Source organism: Electrophorus electricus, chromosome 2 (assembly GCF_041902795.1).
Source record: "Electrophorus electricus isolate QZ-2024a chromosome 2, ASM4190279v1, whole genome shotgun sequence".
Lineage (NCBI taxonomy): Eukaryota > Metazoa > Chordata > Actinopteri > Gymnotiformes > Gymnotidae > Electrophorus > Electrophorus electricus.
Genome location: NC_137498.1, coordinates 16,180,882 through 16,188,334, shown reverse-complemented (window position 1 = coordinate 16,188,334; position 7,453 = coordinate 16,180,882). Strand labels below are relative to the sequence as shown.

Here is a 7,453-nt window from a genome sequence, read left to right as displayed (position 1 = left end):
AATATAAGTGTTATTGTGAAGTCATTCAGTAGACTGTATTGAAGAGTGTGTACGGTGTGTATCAGCAGTCCTGCTGTAGCTGTGTGTAGTGTGTGTAACTCAGTAAGAATGCAGGTGTGTGTTTATCTGCTCCTTGTGCTCCACGCTGCTGATGGTGAGTGTTACCTTCTCTCTACAGGTGTTGTCATCCTCATACATTCATTTGCACAAAGGTATTTATATCTGGGAGCAGCAGAGAGCAGCAGCTCACCACTTACCCCAGATTCTGTCTATCGACCAAGAAATGTTTGAAGTCCAAATTTTGCCTCTTTAGTTTAGAACAAAAGCAGTTAAATGCGAACGTTGCTAACAAACACTGGAAGTCAACAGCAACTCAAATATAGCCTTCATAAATACATGCCCACAAACTTCTCTCAAGCCGGTCAAACCGCATCCAAGTGTTAATAAATGTCTCCCAGACTAGTCGGTGTGTCGTATAACTCACTGTGAACTAGACAAGTGAAGAAACACGTCACCGGGAAGCGACCTGGATGAGGTTTGAGGACATGTAGCTCGATATCTGACTTATTTACAAATCCTATTAGCTGTCGTTGCTGTTGGCTTCCAGTGTTTGTTAGCAATGTTAGCAGCTTTTGTTCTAAACTAAAGGAGCGGAGAGTGGTGTGTGAGCAAAATGTTTACTTCTTTCACACACCCACGAAGATTGTCAAACAGTCTCCAAATCCTCATCAGTGACAGTGATCCAGCTCTGAAGTTCATGGTTTAATCAGTCAATCACCGACTGACTCTGGCAGCATAAATTCACTCCAGTGACTCCAGTTTAAAGACTTTTCTTATTTAGTCCCAAGTTATTCTGATGCCACCATAGTCATAGCTACCAGTTTACAGATGTGAGAATTCCCAGTATGCACCTCTTCCTCCTGACATATGTATTGCTAATCTGGTTGCACTCGGTGCTACGTGTGAAATGTGCTCACTTGTTTATTTCTGTTTGTGTTATTTATTCCTCATTTGTTCATCAATTGGCCAGGAAGCTTAGACAGTCCATGCTGGGGGTTTTGTCTTTTTACAGTTTTTATTTTATTTTGTTGTTGTTGTTGTTACAGCGCAGTGCACACTAGCCTACAGCCTCAATTAGTTACTTTACAGATATCCACCATCATCAAACAGTTGTTAAACAGCTTTTGACAGCTTTAACAACAAAAAGAACAAAGTAACAGAAAAGGTGAGAAAATGTTTCTACTTCCTGTGATGACTGTTGGGTTGTGATGACATTGTACTATCTACATCCAAAGTGGTCTTTACTTTGGTGACTCCTTTAGTGGTTCTGTGTCAGTTTGTGGATTTCACAGCTTCTCTTAAGTAGTTTTTTCTTAATAGTATGAAAACTACAACATGATCATAGACTGCTGCATTCCACCTGTACTTTATGAATAATATGAATGTTATCAGACCATCCTCATGTTTACCTGATTAAATGATCAATGTTTATTTTGATCAGCATGTAGTCTAGAGCTCTTCCTGTCTGATCTGTCTAATATTTGCTAAGCTACACATTCAGTTTGGTCCTTTGATCACTAAGTGTAGGAGTGAAATGATGTGACCAAACAGTACTGAGGGGGATCACTGTGTAGCACTACTTTTTACTGCAGGATCACTTTACTGAGGATGGGGACCGAACACTGGGCAGCGCAGGAGGACTGGGCAGCATCATGCGGGTGATCGGACACAAGACTAATACACACTATACAAAACACACACAGAGAGAGAAATTACCTCTTTTTTTTACAAACCAAAAATGCCTCAGCATTGCGTTAATTATCAATGGACCCGCTTGGTCGACGGTGACGTGCATTGAGGACCAGGGCTCCGAGAAAAGTTGCCCGCGCGTGAACACGTGCCCAGGCGAGGTAAGCGGCACCTGCCGGCGGACCGGTTTCCGCGCACGTGCACTTATTTTCACCTCGCTCGGATGTTTTTTCAAAAACATGCGCGTTATTCAAGAGGGTGATAAACTGTTCTTGCTGTGGAAACGGTGCCGTGGCTCTTTACTAACGGCGCACGCGCGCACGCACACACACACACACACACACACACACACACAGACACACACACATTTTTACCATGTCATGAATATCTAACATCCCTATAACTAAATCGATGTACTTGTACCAGAAAACCTATAAATACCACCAGTTTGGTTAACAACTCTCTTTTGTTTAAGCAAAAAGTGTGTTTGTGTGTGTGTGTGTCCCCATCCACAGTGGCCTGTGCTCTGACACTATGCTATAGCGCTGGTATGGGAGTCCTTGTTACAGGCTGAGCGTCACCCCTGCCTGCCGTCCCCGTGTCACGCCGTCTCGCCAGCTGTCCACTTGCAGGCCAAGAAACGTTACCTGCTGGTGTCGGCGGGGGCGTGCGCGTTGCTTCTAGCCTACGCCTGGACCCTGCGCGTGGCCGAGCTCCACACCCGCCTCCCCCAGGGCCCGGTGCTGCCGGCCCCCCCGGTGCTGCCGGCCCCCCCGCCGCTGCGGTCCTACCTGGAGGGGGCGGAGCATGAGGAGGATGGTCCCCTCCTCTTGCACCAACACACCTCCCCCCACGAGCGCCGCGACGTCCACCGGACCATGTACAAGAGCCGGCGCTGCCGTATGGAGACCTGCTTCGACTTCTCCCGCTGCCGCCACGCCTTCTGCGTCTACGTGCACCTGCCGGCGAGGGGCGAGGCCGCGTCGGAGGGCTACCGCAAGGTGCTGGCCGCCATTGAGGAGTCGCCGTACCGCACATGTGACCCGGCCGAGGCCGGCCTCTTTGTGCTCGGCGTAGACACGTTGGACCGGGACCGGCTGTCGCCGCAGTACGTCCCCGATGCAGGCGGCCGCATCCGGGCGCTGCCGCTCTGGAACGAGGGGCGCAACCACCTGGTTTTCAACCTCTACTCAGGCACCTGGCCTGACTACGGCAAGGATCTGGGCTTCGACGCCGGACACGCCATGCTGGCCAAGGCCAGCGCCGACGCAGGGAACTTCTGACCCGGCTTCGACGTCTCCATCCCGCTGTTCCCCAGGGAGCACCCCCTGAAGGGCGGCGGGAGGGGCCGGCTGACGGCCAACGATGTGCCGCCCGCCCAGAGGTACCTGCTGGTGTTCAAGGGGAAGCGCTACCTCACCGGCATCGGCTCAGAGACCCGGAACGCTCTGCACTACGTCCACAATGGGGACGATGTGATCCTGCTGACCACCTGCAGGCATGGAAAGGACTGGGAGAAGCACAAGGACGGCCGCTGCGACCGGGACAACGAGGAATACGGAAAGTAAGTGAGCTCCCATTCCCAACCCATTGCGATTTCTCATGGAGCGTTTCGCGGCTCGGGTGGCTGTGGTGGAAAGAAGGGCGCTTGCATGGGAGTGCCCCGAGCGCGAGGGGCGGGTCCCTCTGTGTGGCGTGGGCCCAGTGATTGGCTCTTGAAGCTGTCGCTCTGATGAGGCGCTCTCTCTCTCTCTCTCTCTCTCTTTGTCTCTGTCTCTCTTCTTCACACACACACACACACACACACACATGCCTGCTGTCATTTCCATAATCCAGGGTGGATGTGTAAAATGGCCTGGACCTTCGTGGCCCACGGGAAGAGGTCTGGCCCTGGTTGTTTCATCCTGGTCTCACGCTTGTCTCACTGGCTCTTCCTTGTTTTTCACGTTCCCGGCGGGTACAGCCGGAGCACGGACCCAGACCGAGATCTTTTTGCAAGGGATTCTCACAAGCGTGAGAGCACGCATCCTCGTTCGTACGCGAGTACGCACACAATTCTACTGGAAACGGCATACCCGCAAAATGCACGGACAGCTAGGTTGACCAGCGCCAGCCGGTCCGAAGGCTGAGGTGTGATTGGATCATTCTAGAAGGGGGAGGTCTAATGCAGCAGCAGGCTGGGACCGAGAGCCAATGGCTGGTTGTTGTCGGAGCAGGGCACAAGGAGAGGCCACGCCCACCCTTAGAACAGACAGAACCTGTATACGTTTATTAGGTAATGCAAGGGGATGGGGCCCATGGGCGGGGCCGAGGGGCAGGGCCATGCTGTTCGTCTTTTAAATTCTGATTTTCTTTTTTTTTGCTTTCTCGAGTCCTTCAGCAAAGATCTGAGCCCAGACAATACATTTCCAGTCGCCGTTGAAATATTTGTAGCAAATGACCTGCTAATAGAATAACCCTCATTCACGACGTCTGCCCTGTGCCCTTATATACACAAATAAATACAACTAACGTCCTGTCACGTGACTGGAGCCGTGGTCTGATGGGGGAATCTGGATCTTGGCTTTAACTGGAGTGATATGTGAAGTGTTCCTGTATGAATGAAACCAGAGGTCCTGACCCTCAGACATTTACAGTTTAAATAAATTGAAAGGGATTTCAAAGTGGCAGTACAGTCGATAATTGGACCTCTATTGAATTAAGCAGGATCGGAGAGGCAGAGGAGGGTGGGATTCCACGCACACGCACGCACAGCCGAGTGTGTTTAATTATCGAGTGACTCGGAGTCAATGAGAGGCCCTCTTTGGAAGCCTGTTAGATGTCTTTGTGAGGTTCACTTTCCTTCTCACCCGCAGGGATAAGGGGAAAGAGGGAGAGAGGGATGGAGGGGTGACGAACGGAGAGAGAAATGGCAGCCCCGCCGATAACACGCATCAGAGGGCTCTAAATTACAGCCGCTAATGGCCAGTTGAGGGAGGGAGAGAGAGAGAGGGAGAGCTGGGAAGAGATGTAGTCTGTGATAGAGGGAGAGAGAGAGAAAGCCTAAACTAATTCTACAGTCATAGCTATGGGGCAGGTGTACCTATAGACTGGTAACTCAGTACACAGTCTAAACTCATTTTAGTGCTTCACCTCTATAAAGGTGTAATGTGTCATTTTAAGCAGGTAAAAATAGAAACCACACTCATCTGGCTTTTGCTCTTTATTTTTAAAACAGAAATAAATTCTCACAGTGAAGTAATGGCTACAGTCAATAATAAAACACTTGACATAAAATGATATGCACATTTATATAACGATGGAGGCTAGGCAGGACGCACGAACGAGCCGACAATAGTTACGTTTATTAACGCCAGACAACAGACAACATAGCACATTGTATTAGCCTATCACCGACAACATCCACTACTAAACAGGAGACTTGTATACACGCACAGTAATGACACAAAATGAGAAGCAGGTGTGAAACACGGGGAGGACGTGGCCATATGAACAAACATGCACACACACACAGAGACGTCTGGGAGGAGGGGCCGTACCGTGAAAATTTACACATCATTTTTTATTTCATTAAAGCAAAAAGCACTACTACTAAATAAATTACATGCAGAAAAGCTAATAATTCACAGAAGTATTCAAATCACCTTTCAGCAGATTAACCCCTAATGAGGCATTTACAGTGATGAAACAAATAAAATACTTGATATTTACTGGCTACCAGCCATGTTTTTGTATGATTGTTTTTTTTTTTCCATTTGCTTGATTGCATTTGTGTGTGTGTGTGTGTGTGTGTGTGTGTGTTTAATTTGAATTTAATTTGATGCTGGCATATTCTGTGTAATCTGCATTATCCATTGGAGTGGACGCTGGTTTGCTTTTCTGACTGTGTACTACAGTGAAGTAAGTGACATCATCCTGTGGGAATAACACATTAACAACTGTTAACACACACACAAACGCACGCACAGAGATGTTTACAAAACACACACGTTTCTGCAGGCTGCACATTGGATAGCACAAGGGCGAAACACAACACTAAGAGAAACACATGGGAAATGATCTCCAGTGAGAGTGAACAGTGCAGAAACAGAGTTCAGCTGGGTACTGCTCACTCACCAGGAAATCTCTCTCTCCTCATATCACACCTGACTGAAGGGGATGGGGGAGTGTAAAGGTGTTATCTTAAATGGAGAGAATATAAAGACACCGCACTCACCGTTAAATCTCTATCAAGCACAGTGATACTGTCATCATTAGACTGAACCCACAACTTTTGACTGTTCCAGACCTTCTGTGTTAAGCCATGTTTAGAGCAGTACTTTAACCAGATGTTACTCAAATGCACCACCATGTTGTAATGAATGCCATTAGGGTTGCAAGCAGTCAGCACTGAGGTAGTAGATGGCAATTTTAAATTTAGATTAAAACTGCAGCTATGAACATAAGATTTATTTGAGCCGTTAACACACGTAATACATAAAACTCTCTCTGAACAAGCTTCTCTCACTTCTCCATTCTGAGAGTGTAGTGATCACTGCAGAAAATCACTCCAGATGAAGCATCTGGGTCAAAGCATTTAGGTGGTGTCATTTAGCTTTTTATCTGAAATCAAAATCAGCAAAACCTACCCAAAACTAGCAAGGCCTCCTTTTGGGTCTCCATAAGTTTATAGAGGGTGCCTGTGGTGGTTCAGTCTGCACTCTGGCAGGGAACGTGGAGATGGAGAACGTCACTGCTTACACAGGAGTCTCGGTCCTGCTGCCCTGCTCCTGCACTGACCCGCACGCCAGACCTGAGAGGTTACACTGTGCCAGGCACAATTCAGCCAGAAGCACGTGGAGTGTAATGCTCAGTGAGAGTGCCAGCTTGTCCTCTGGCTTCCATCCCCAATCCAACGGCCAGACCGAGAGAGTTAACCAGGACCTGGAAAGCACTCTTCACTATCTGGCCTCTTCCTGCACATCCCCTTGGTCTGAGCACCTATTTTGGGCAGAGTTCACCCACAACACCCTGTGGCACTCCTCCTTAGACATGTCACCATTCGAGTGCCAGTACGGTTATGCTCTGCCCATGTTTGCCGACCAGGAGGCTGACATGGGTGTCCGGTCTGCTGAGCAGACGGTCAGGCGCTACTGCTTGGCCTGGTAGAGGGCATGCAGGGCTCTCTTATCTGCTACAGCTGCTCAAAATCGTTATGCCGACTTATCGGCTGGGACAACAGGTTTGGCTATCCGCCAAGGACCTGCCTTTGTGTGGTTATACCTGCAAACTCACCCCTCGCTACATCGGGCCATTCAAGGTTCTTCGCCGCGTAAACCCTGTTTCTTATCACCTTGCCCTTCCCCCACCCCACTTTCCACATATCTCACCTTAGGCCTGTACTGTGTTCGGTGGGCTCCTCCGACCCGTCGGGTCCACGCATGGTGGACGGTGCACTGGCGTACACGGTCAAGCATCTCTTGGATGTCCGGCAGGTTCATGGTGGAGTCCAGTATTTGGTGGACTGGGAGGGATACGGGCCCGAGGAGCAGTCCTGGGTCCCCTCCTGTCACATCCTGGACCGTGAACTCATTTAGGCTTTTTGGCAGGATCGTGCGGCTGGCCTTGGGACATCAGGAGCTGCCCCTTCCGGGGGGAATACTGTAAGGGTTGGGACCACGCCGAGGCTCCCTCCGGCCACCAGAGGGAGGCCTTGAGTCAACCA

The 7,453-nt window shown here is 49.4% G+C and overlaps 1 long non-coding RNA gene across 1 annotated transcript; it reads left to right on the top strand.

The window, feature by feature from the left end:
* The first annotated feature begins 785 nt into the window (after positions 1-785).
* Positions 786-2,497, top strand: LOC145660320 (uncharacterized). The gene is made up of 3 exons (XR_014126565.1): positions 786-1,225; positions 1,653-1,910; positions 2,265-2,497. It is a non-coding gene; the product is annotated as an uncharacterized LOC145660320 (long non-coding RNA).
* Positions 2,498-7,453: the final 4,956 nt, after the last annotated feature.